Source organism: Manis pentadactyla, chromosome 4 (assembly GCF_030020395.1).
Source record: "Manis pentadactyla isolate mManPen7 chromosome 4, mManPen7.hap1, whole genome shotgun sequence".
Lineage (NCBI taxonomy): Eukaryota > Metazoa > Chordata > Mammalia > Pholidota > Manidae > Manis > Manis pentadactyla.
Window position 1 is genome coordinate 122,441,006 of NC_080022.1, and position 12,139 is coordinate 122,453,144.

At 47.4% G+C, this 12,139-nt stretch overlaps 1 protein-coding gene across 2 annotated transcripts in view; it reads left to right on the forward strand.

The window, feature by feature from the left end:
* The window catches only part of ADORA2B (adenosine A2b receptor), a 33,772-nt gene that overhangs the window by 20,227 nt on the left and 1,406 nt on the right, over nt 1-12,139 (forward strand). The window lies entirely within an intron of this gene.

Consider the following 12,139-nt stretch of genomic DNA (forward strand, 5'->3'; position numbering starts at 1 on the left):
CTAAACAACAAAACAAATGAGCAAACAACAATAAAAACCCCATATAAACAGATTTCTCAATGCAGAAAACAAACTGGCAGTGGCTGGGGTGGGAGGATAGGTGAAACAGGTGAAGTGGATTAAAAGGTACAAACTTCCAGGTTGTACTGGAAAGTACAGTACTGGATGAAAAGTACAGCATAGGGAATATAGCCAGTAATAGTATGGTAACTTTGTAGGGTGACAGATTGTAACTATACTTATTGTGAGCATTTTGTAATGTATATAGATGTCAAGTGACTGTGTTGTATACCTGAAACTAATATAAGGCAACTATATGTCGATAAAATAATTTCAAAAATACGTAAGTAAATAGACAGTCAAATGCCAGAAAAACAGAAAGAGCATTTTGAGCTGAGGTGGAGCATGCATGGAGGAGCAGAGGCGGAGGGCCCTAGAGCCTGGGCGTCACAGTACTAGGTGGGGCGGGTCTGAGAGCATGCAGACCAAGGACAGGCTGGAGGCTTGCAAAGGAGTTTGAATTTCGTCTTCAAGCCACTGGTAAGTCCATGAAGAAGGTCTTCTTTTTTTTTTAAATTGTGTTTTGAGTTAGAAATCAACCAGGATGCACAGGAGTAAACATTCAAATGTACAGAAGTGTATGAAAGGGAAAGTGAAGTTCTCCCCTGCCTTGGCCCTCCCCCGCCCCTCTGCTGGGGCAGCCCTCCCTGTCTGCCTCTTTCCTTATTTCTTCCCAGGGCTGCTGCACCCTCTGGGGACACCTGGTCTGTGCTGCCACCTCCAAACAGAATCTGTCAACTCTCCACGATGAAAGAGAGGAGTGCAGCTCACGCCAGCCCTCCTCCCAACACTGCTTCTTACAATTTTTGTTATAATTTGGTATCTTTCTGTGGATCATATTTCAGCCTCTATTTCTAATTCCATCAGTTGTGGGCAATGTCTGTTAACTGTCAGAGAAAACTGGGAAAAGAAGTACTATCATCCCTTCCACGTCTCTGCCCGCTATTCTCAACTGTACATCATTTAGTAATTCATGCTGTTGTGAATAAATTGAAACCATATAAAAGGGTAAACTGGGAAAGTCACCCATCTCTTATCTGTGGTTTCCCAATTTGCCTATCAGAGCAAGCCACTGTTTCTTGCATTATTTTTACACAAATTACGTATTGAACACATGTATATTATACCATTACTTTTTTGTTTTTTTTGAGAGGGCATCTCTCATATTTATTGATCAAATGGTTGTTAACAACAATAAAATTCTGTATAGGGGATTCAATGCTCAATGCACAATCATTAATCCACCCCAAGCCTAATTCTCATCAGTCTCCAATCTTCTGAAGCATAACGAACAAGTTCTTACATGGAGAACAAATTCTTACATAGTGAATAAGTTCTTACATGTATACCATTACTTTTACATTGTCAAGGTTAATACCATTTACATTTTGTCAGGAAACTCTAATAAAGTTTCCTGAACTTTGTAGAGAGTTTCTGGAACCTGGAAACCGACAAACAGCATTTACAGTGTTTTACTTGTATATTTCTTACTCCAGAGCAGAGCGGTATGACTGGACTAGGAAATACACTTGTGTCACTAAGCCTGTGCCTCTCAGGGAGACAGTTCTAGTGACCAGGTCAGAAGAATTCTGTTGTTAGTGCCATTGCTCAAAATTATGACACGTTTTAGTCTGCTTCATGTTGGGTCATGAATTTCCACCTGGAAATTCAAGGAAAGTTAAAGGAAGAACGTGGCTTCCTGCGTCCTTATGATGATCCAGCTCCTTCACCCTCGCTGCTGGGGGTCCTAAAATGCCTTCTGAGCGGGCTGCCCAACCCTCGTGTCGTCCTGCCTGTCGTCGTCCTCTTGAAGTCATTCTAGCATTTCTTGCACTCCACGTTCTCTTCCTTCTGGGATTCCATATTTGTTTGTATGTAGATCATTAGGTAACTTTTTCAGGACTGGGAGACAAACTTTCTGGGTTCTTCCATGCCAAATGTGTTTTTATTTCCCACGTGGGGTTGGTGGTTTAACTGGATACAGTTCAGAAATTTAAAGGCATTGTTAGAGACACGCAGTGTCGCCGAAGAGGTCTGATGTGTTCGTGATTCTTACTGGCAGCTTGTTTTCTCTCTGTAAGCCTTTTGCTTGGTGTTCTGGAATTTCAGGAAGTTGGGTCTAAACACTGACTTTCAGCTTTTCTCCTTCACTGGGGATGGTACTCCTAGGTGAACCTTCCCAGTCTGAAGACTTAGGTCTGTCTTCAGCTCTGAGATTTTACAAAAGAATATTTTCTTGATTTTTTTCCTCATCCCCATACTCTCTGCCCTTTCCTTCTGGGATTCTTAATGGGTAGATGGACACATGCCCCCCTTGACTTATCTCTGTCTCTTAACTATTCTCTTACCCAAAAGTTCCTAATACTTTAGTTTTTCATCCTCTTCTAGAAGAGTTCCTTGACTCTTCCCTCTAGTTCTTATATTTTTAAAAAATTTTAGCATTCATATTTTTACTTTTGAATTAGGGCTAAAATTTTTTCAGTCAATTTTGAAAACCTTTTTGCATTCAGTGTTCAGATTCCTTCTCGTGGCACATGGTGTGTATAATCAAAACTCATCCTCCATTCACGAGGTCTCAGGCTTCAGCTTGGGGAGAGGGTGGGAGTGAGGGAAAAACGCCCAGCCTTGTGGGAGACGGGGGACAAGCGGGCAGGTGGGGGAGGCAGCCCCTAACGCCAGCCACAGGTAGTCTCCCTGGATTCCTGTCCCTCTTCTAAACCCCATTCCGGCCCCTGCTGTCTGCTAGGCCAGCGCCTTTCCCTGTGGCTGCCCCTCTTTCTGACTCAGGGCTCTAAGCCCCATTCTGTCTGCCTTCAGGCTCTAGAAACTCATTGACATCTCTGACCTGCTGATGTTACTCTCCACTTCTGTTTTTAGGATGGTTACGAATTTACTTCCTTTTGTGCTTCTCTACTGCCATTTTAGTGTGATTTTCTGAGAAGTGATAATTAGGTGGGACCAGGAAGGCTAATGGGGGGTTTTAATTAGGAGTTTGATGTGGTCAGGTTTGTATTATGAGCATCACTGCAGTAGACAGCAGAGAAGGTGGCCTGGGGGGCCGAGGTCGTGCTGGGTCGTCAGTGTTGCCGTCCAGCTGGAGAGGAACAATCATGACCAGGGCCCAGGCCACGGAGATGGAGGCAGAGTCTAGAGACATTCAAGACGTGGAATCAGAACCGCCCCGGGGAAGGCTGATGTCTGAAGCCAGCCAAGGGGTCTGGCAGAGTTTGGGGCAGAAGGGCCACGGGTAACGCCGCATGGCCAAGAGACCGGAGCAGGAAAGAGCCCTGAGAGCCGGCGGTCTGAGCAAGGACCGCAGGGCTCGGGAGTGGGGCCCGCAGGGCCTGTCGGCCCACGTGAGTGCTGCTGCGGGTGTTCGGACACCCCGCACCGAGCACTGTGCTTCTGGCTGGAACATGGGCCCACGGGACAGGTTGGGGACTTGCTGGCCAGAGGACTGTTGGGCGTGAGGGACAGGGAGGAGGCCAGGGTGACTCCCAGGTTTCTGGGTAACTGGGTGGTGCCAAACCAAGACACGGGGGCTTGGAGCTGGGGGACTTTGGGGCTGCACAGCCCTGCCCTCGGGCCCGGGACCCAGCCCTCCTGCTCTGGGGAGCCCAGCGCCCGTCAGGACTCCTGGCCCCCTGTTGGGCAACCTCTCCCTCCGCAGGCACTTTCTCTCAATATTTAAACGTATTCAAGCCCCTCCCGCTTCTCTCGGCCTCGCCTTCTTGGGCTTACGGCCTGTTTTGCTCCGGTCCCCGCGCCACAGACTTCCCAACGCGGCTCTCTGTACCTGATGCTTCATCTTCCCAGGCTGCTTTCAACGCCGCTGCCAAGCCCGCTTTTTTCCTTTTGCTGTAGAGAAAACTATGAAGCCTTTCTGAAAGACATCACAGAACAGACCTGTCTCTGTGCTTCTTAAGCGCCCCCTCCAACCACTTCCCTCTGGTCTCATCTCTGCTTCGGCCTCTTCCAGGCTGTGGTCTCCTCTCTGGCCTCTGCTCTCAGGCTGCCCTTTCAGCCCGTTCTTTACCTAGCGGCCATCTTTCTAAAATGACAACCTGATCGCCCCTCCTGCCTTTACCTGTATGCCCAGCACCTTGGGATAAGGTCCCAACTTAATTACTTGTAAGGTGTCCCGGTGTCTAAGGTTGCCCTCTCCTCTCCCTCATAAGCGGGGCTCATGGTGCCTCATTATCTCCAGTACGTGGGTCAGGTCCTGGCTTGGCACACGCGTGCCTGTGCACACGCATGCCCATGTGACTGGGTGGGGTGACTGGGTGCTGCCTAGACATGGGAAGCCCACGGAGGGTGTCCCCAGGAGAGAGGGTGCAAGAATCAGAGCCGGGGAGAGACTGAGAGGAGAGACAGGAGAACTGAAGAGGCAGCAGGACAACAGGCCGTCTCCACTGAACCAGCGGAGTGACTTCAGGAGGGAGAGGTCAGCAGAGTTACTGGGGGTATGAGAGCTCCTGACTCGGCATTTTCAGAAATCAGTAGTAACCTAGTTGTTTAATAACAGGGATTTAAAAAAAAATTATAAAACAAATGCAGTACATGTGTGTGTATGTATACATAGATACATGAGTGCACATACACACTGTGTTCATTGTGTAATTTTTAAAAAGCCCCTGCTATTACCTAAATTTGCTATTTATGTAACTTGCTATTTATTTGCTGTTACAAAAATTTAAAAATATAATACATAGATATATATGTATATTAGACACACACATATATATTTGTACCCATGTGACTAATGTGGTCCGTGGTCCAGAAAGAATGAATCATCCTGAAGTAATTTTTTTCACAACCTCTGAGCTGCAAAACTATTACAGTGAATTCCCATATACTCAATGCACAAATTGTTCCTATTTTGCTACATTTGCTCTCCATCTGTGTCATACACGCATGCACACGATTATACTCAGGAATTGTAACACTGATATAGTACAGTCTTTAGACAGATGTCCCCCATTATCACAGTCATGTTCTTTATAGCTTTTTTAAAAATTCAGATTCCAGTAAAAGGTCATGTGTGCATTTAATTTGCTCCTTTAGTTTCCTTGAATCTGGATTATTTCCTCAGTTTTTTTTTCCTCTTTCAGGACATGAACATTTTTTAAGAGTCCAGGTTATTTGTTTTACAGAATGTCCCTTGTCTTGGGTTTAGCTGTTCCCTTATGGTTAGACTCGGGTTAAGCATTATTGGTGGGAACACTCCCTCCACGCTGGCCCCTTTCAGCCCGTCGTGGGGGATGCACACAGTGGCAGTCTGTCCCGGTGGGGGGGTGTCTGTGTCTGCCACTGTAAGGGTGTTGCTCCCCACTGACGCCTCTTGCCTGAATCAGTTACTGCCGTTTTCCTCGTTCCTCCCACCTTTATTAGTTTGCATTCTTCCGTAAAGAAGAGATTTGTTTACCTTTTCCCTGCTCTTCCTTAAATTACTTTTCTAATATTACTGTGGACTTAAGGGATTGATTTTCACCCAGTGTGCTATAATCCATTCCTGTTACTCATTTTAATGCCCAGGTTTGGGCAGAAGGAGGCCCCACTCAAGTCCACTTCTTCTTGACTGTTTCCATCAATTTTTTGAGCATTTCCCTTACTTTCTGGAACAGAGAGGTTTTCCAGGCTCACATTGTATTTTCCAGCTTTGGAGTTAGCCACTTCTCCAAGGAGCCCTGTTTCCTGTCAGTGGAGAATGGCATTTAGAAACCAAGATTTGGGTACATGTGCCCCTCGCTGCTGGAGGATCATTTCCTCTAGGCCCTTGCAGTGAACAAAGCCGGGAGTTTTGTTTTGTTTTCTAATAATGAGTTGGAGGACCTCTTGCTTGTTGTAGAATGCCATCTGACTAATGAGTAGGAAAGGCTGAGTTAAGCAAATCAATTGGCAGCTGTCAAAGTAATAAATAGTCCAGGCAAGAATTATCAATACATGCTAAAACTATTGGTGAAAGTTTGATGAGGAGCAAGATATTTAAAGTCACAAAGTATCTGCCTTAAGATTCCTACTGATTACAAAGGGAAAGGTAGTTACAGTGGAGGAACTTGGCAGACGCCGTGGTAACCAAGTGATCACCAGTAATGGGACACTGACACGTGCCGCCCGATGCAGAGGCCAAGGCTTCTGACGTGAATGTTCCACCCGAAGCATGAGTTCTAACCCCGCCAGGGAGGGTGCATTTGGGTGCCAGGACAAGTTTTCTTTTTCTTCCCTGGTCTGGCTTCAGGCAGTGGCCTTTTTCTCAGGGGTCTTATTTCATGTGAAGGAGTCTGTCCGGGTCCCCCCAGGTGTGTGACCAAAATACGAGACTCACCAAAAAACAGCCTCAAAGGTGAACCCTCAGAGGCCCAGTCCCAGCTCCTCGCCTCGGTCTCACCAGGTTGAGCCACCGCCTGCCTGCTCTGGACTGTCTCCTCTGGCCAGGCGAGCTGGTGGGAGAGCTGACAGCTGTCCTCTCCGCTCCCTGCATCCCTCATTCATTGTCCTTGGCGACTGTGAAAGACAAGGGCGTCTCCTCCAACCACCTTTGCATGTGGCAGTGGGCTCAGCTTGGGCCCCACCAGGCCCACCACTGGGGTCAGACATGTCTGAACCTGGAGTAGATGAGAACCCCTCAGCAGCCAGTGTAGCTGAGGGTCCTGGCCCCATCGGAGGGACTTGGCTGAAGGTAGCCCTGGCGGCCACAGCTTGTTATCTGGGGCAGGCAGGCACCATCCTTTCCCCAGGCTGCCCTGCAGGCTGGAGCTATGACATCTCAGACGGTGGGCACAGGCAAATCGACCTCAGTACACCCGCCACAAGTGGTAAATGAGAAACCTTCCCGCTCCCAGACCTGAAGGTCATATAAATAGAACCAGACAGTGTAAGAATGGTTTTATTTGTTCCTTAAACATTTGATAGAATTCATTAGTGAAGTCATCTGTGTCTTAAGGATTCTTTGTGGGAAGGTGTTTGGTTATATAATCTATTTCATTAACAGAGTGCTATTCAAATTTTCTTTCTTCTTCTGTCCATGACAACTTTGAAAAAATCTTGTTAGCTTTGTTCCACAAGAAATCTGGAAAATGAGAAGCAACTACTCAGCATAAAAACTTCCCTGTTATAGAGACAGCCTCCTAGGAACTATGAGCTGAAACTCAAGACATGTTCACAAACCCCATGCCTTGTTTTGTTTAGAGCTGCCAAGTGTCTAGTAAACGTGTATATGTGACCGAGAAGCCAGAGTTCTGTTCCCTTCTTGTGAACTCAGGCTTCTGTTCAGCATTTGCTTGCCAGGCCTGGAGTTAGGTGTGTTGGATACAACAGCGAATGAACTGCCACTAAGGAGCACCTTATTCAAATGGAGGGAGACAGAAAATGAGTAGTTATGTGGGAGAATTTTGGAGAGTGCTGTGGGGGTCAGGAGGAGCACAATGGAGTGCTTCAGTGCAAATCGGTCCCTTCCCCCGGGAATTTCTGCCATGCATACACAGGGGAGGGATGCCGGGAGAACTGCTGACACGGCTATGCTCCATCTCTGATGTTGCCAAGCAAAAGGAGCCAGAATAGTGGGGCAGCAGGAGTTTTCCCAGAGAAGGAAAAGGCCCTTAGTTCGACTGCTGTGCAGTTGGAGCAGCTCTGGGCTCCCAGGACCAAAGAGAAAAAACCCGTGTCTGGGCTGTTCCTTCCGCAGAAAGCCACGGCCCAGCCCGTTGGTCTTGTCACTGCCCACCGAGCCTGACCTGATGCAGTCCCCAGGCTCAGAACTCCTCTTACAGGCTTTGTTCTTGGCACCCAGCAGCTTTGCTCTAATTACAGTTCGGCCAGGATTTCTGCCAGACTTTTTAGTGCATCTTTAATATTCACCATGGCAGCCTCCAGCCCCATTGCACTGCGTGCCTGGGTGGTCCACGTTACTTTGTTAGTCCTCTAGTTATACAGTTGTGTAGGTTTTGTGTGGGCTGCCCTTCCCCCTTTTCCTATTAGTCGTATTATTATTCATGTACAATTTTAGAGAATGTGAGGTTTTCTAAGAATGTATATATTGCTTTATAGTAGAAATGTTTGTTTTACAGAGGAATGAAACTTCTGAACTAGACAGAATATAAAAAAAAAGTCCCTAAACAAGTAATAAACAGTTTTAAGAAGCAGCAACAGAAGTCTGTGTGCATTTACTAAGCAGTTTGCATTTGTAAAGTGCTTTGTACACATTTTATCTGTGTTAGAAGCCCCAGCAGCAGCGTGAGGTGGGTTCTAGAGCCTCTGTTTGCCCCATTTTTCTGATGCCAGAGCTCAGACTATCCAGCCCCTGCTGGACTGGCCAGGCTCAGGGTCACTGCCTGGGGTAGCGCTACCTAACAGCTGGGCATTCTGATTTCTGAGGCTGAGGAGGCCTGGTCTGAGCTGAGGGCCCCAGAAACGGGCCAGCACCTGTCAGGCAGCCCTTGGTGCTCCCCTCTTCCCTTACATAACCTCAGTGTCCACACTGCCCCTCCATGTGCCTGTTTTTCTGTCAGCCTCCTTAGCTAATGAGCCCCTGAGATGGAGAGCAGGTGGGTCACAGCACTGCTCCTTGCACAGAAGCGGAGCAAAGCCACTCCTGGAGTGGGGCTCTCCCAGGACTCCCCTCTGTGGGGGCCTGGGACTGCTCCTGCTTGTTTGGGATAATAAAGCTGCCCGTTTCCTTTATTCATTTCCAATGGCTTTTGTTTACTTCTCTATACTTGGGGCAGAAGTGCGGCTTCCTCGGCCTTACTGCTATGCTCAGTGCCTTCTGAATGACTGGCAGAGGGGTAAATGTAGCAAAGGACATGGCCCCTGCCTTTCAGGAATGTTTTAGGGACACACACACACGCACGCATGGGGCTGTCCTGAGAGCCTCTGGTGCACAGGGAGCAAAATGTGGGGCCAGGGAGAGAGCCATTCAGGGGAAGGACAGAGACCCAGCTGGAGGAAGGAGATGAGGAGACACAGCAGGAGGTTTCCGAAGCCTTCCTGAGATGCCTGAGACCCAGGGGTCATCCTGCGCAGCAGGCTGCTCCATGCAGGGATGCCTGGCTGCCTTCTGTAGCACTCCTGTCTCCCATCCTGGGCCTGGGGCCTGCCTGGGTCTCATGGACACTGTTCTGCCATCATGGAGTTGGAGCTCCAGGCTGTGTGTGCTTCTGTCTTTGGGGCCCACACTTCTCCTGTGGGTCGATTGCGTCCTACAGAACAAAGAAAGTCTCTTTGCTGCCTTTTAAGGACTGCCTGCCAAGAGGGTAGCAGAGGCCTCTTCCTCCAAGTCTCCAGTTCCCATGTGGCTTCAGAGGGGAGGCTCCCTAGAGCTGGCAGGCACTTTGGGAAGGGCAGATGTGTCTGGGAGGAACGTGAAGCAGCTGAACATGGCTGGCTGCACCTGTAGTGGGCCCGTGGCTGGCATTTGTGAAAGAGCTGTGGGTTCCTGAGCAGGAAGATGACTGCTTTTGGTAAATTAGAGTTGTATTAGATTGGGTTTGTGTCCTGTGATTTAGGGGAAGCAGTAATTTAACCTCTCTGAGCCTCAGTTTCCACATGTGGAAACTGGAGGTGGCAGCTCTGAGGTCAGCAGGCATATTTTGAGATGGGTAAACCATGCAGCTTAGTGCCCCTCGGAGCAGGTGCTTGGGCAGTGGGGGCTCCGTGTTGCTGATGTGTTCTGGCAGCTGGGGGACAGGTCTGCAGGTGCATGTCTCTGAAACTTGGTTCAAAGGCTGCTTGAATGGGAAACTATCTGCTAATTAGGAGGAAATCAGGAACTTGTTTTAGATGATAAAATGGATGATGAACTTTTTTTACTTTAAAGTTTCAAGTACCAGTGGCATGTTAAAGATGAAAATGGAGCTATGATGGTTCTCGAGCTGGTGTAGCTCAAAGACATCATCAAAGACGTGGTTGCTCTCCTTCCTTTTGCTTTGCCATTTGCTCTGTCTTCAGGCTTGTTCCTCACGGTCACAAGATGGCTGCTGCAGCTCTAGATATCATAGCCTCCCATAAGTGCATCAAAACCAGAAAGCGATGGGCGTTGGTGTTGGGATGAGCTCTCCACTTGGGTCTGTCTCCTTTTATCAAGAAGTGAAATCTGTCCAGCCCAGCATACTTCCTTTTGTCCCACTTGCCACCCATGTATCTACCCTAGACCACTACTGACAAGAGGATTTGCTTCCCCCAAATATAAGTTGTCCCCCATGGCTGGCCTGTATTCAGCTGTACTCAGTTAAATACAGATGAGTCCTGTGAACAACGAGGAGTGAGGGCAGGGCTGTGAATAGGTGCCCACAGATCTAAAGTCTTGTGACTCTTAGTGTCTGGCTTTTAGGGGGCTGGCTGCCTGTTATCCTGCAGGGACCAAGTGCTTTCTTTACATCACTGCTGAGATAATGACCAGGAGTAACAGTTTTTTTAAGGACTGGTTTTACATTCCTGATGAGGAAGGAAGCAGAAAGGATTTGGAAATAGATGGATTTATTGGCCAAAAAAAATCCAGTGAGCCACTGAGTCCAGCAGATCATCTGTAGTAAAGGCCTCACAACTGAGTTGCCCTCATAGGGAGAAGAAAAGATTAGGGATCACTAACTTCCTCAGCAAACTAAACCAGTTCTCCTGCCTGTTCGGGCCACAGTGTCAAGTATTCCTAATAAGTAGAATGTTACCAGACAAATCAGATCACAAACGAGGAATGTATTCGTGATGGCCATATAGAGCCTGTAAGTGAGGCACTGTGCAGGTCCCGAGGATACCAATACAAAGGGATGGGTCCCAGTACTCAAGCGGCTGACATTTTAATTGAGGGAAAAACACACACAACAGATAAACAAGCTCTATGACAGGTGCGTAAGGCACCAGCGTGAGAGTGGCCACCTCTGCCTGAGGGGTGATCAGGAAAGGAGGGGACCCCTGAAACAGGGACAGGTATCTTGTCCAGCACTGACGGCAGCATGGGCCGGGAGGGAGTCGCTGGTTAGGAATGGAGGCACTGGATGTGTGGGGTTGAGGCCTGGAGGGCTTAGTGGGCCTTGCTGAGAAGTACAGGCCTTATCCTGCAGGGGGAGGAAACTGGACACTTTCCACAGACAAATCTTAAGGTAATGTGTATCAAATTATTTTCTAATTTTTTATTTCATTTATATAACAATTGCATTGAATACATATTATGAATCAATTATTAATAGCCAAGCTTAGAGCTTTGCTATAAAACATATATGGACTAGTTTATAGCAAAATGCCTAAAAACAAATGATTTTAGTCATTTTAAATAAGACTTAATGGTTTAAAAATAACCAAAAGAATTCTTTAATTTTTTTTTTGGTTATTTCCCGATTTTTGTCAATGAATGGTAGCAGAGATGGGGCATGACCAGAAGCCTAGCTCTCAGCAGTTTACAGTGTTCAGGGGCAATTTCTCCCATGGCCCAGGGCCATCCTCTTTGTCTATTTGTAGGTCAGGATTCTTGCCCAGAGCTTCCAGGTAGTCCCTCCAGGGGGCTCCAATCCTCACGTCCTCCGGATTTTGTTCAAGTGTCACCTTATCAATGACGCTTCCCTTGACTAACCTCGTTAAAACTAGGTCCTGCCAGTCCTGGTTTTCCTTCCTCTGCTTTTCCTTTTCCGTAATACACATCTCCTTCAAACATAGCATATAATTTACTAACTTTTGTTTGCTGTGTATTATTACCATCTCCCTCTACCAGAGTGTAAGTCCCTGAAAAGCAGGATCTTTGTGTGTGCTGTTCACTGGTGTACCTCAGTCACCTGGACAGTGTCTTAGTGGATCACAGGTCAGGAGGCTGGGTCATTAGAAAGCACCCTCTGAGACTTCTTCATCATTCTCATTGACCATCACTTGTCACTAAACAGAGGTAAGTTAGTCAAGTATGAAAATCTTACTGAACCTGCTGGAGCAAAGCAAAACACTTGTGTCTTTAGTGTTGAAGGTAAAAGGCCCTGGTTCCCTTTGATGGTGAACTTTATAGAGGCTGTTGGGGTAAAGGCCATCTGCAAAAGCAGAGGTAGGGTGTTGGACTTTGCCGAGCATTGTAAACTGACAATAATATATGACATTTCTTGAACAG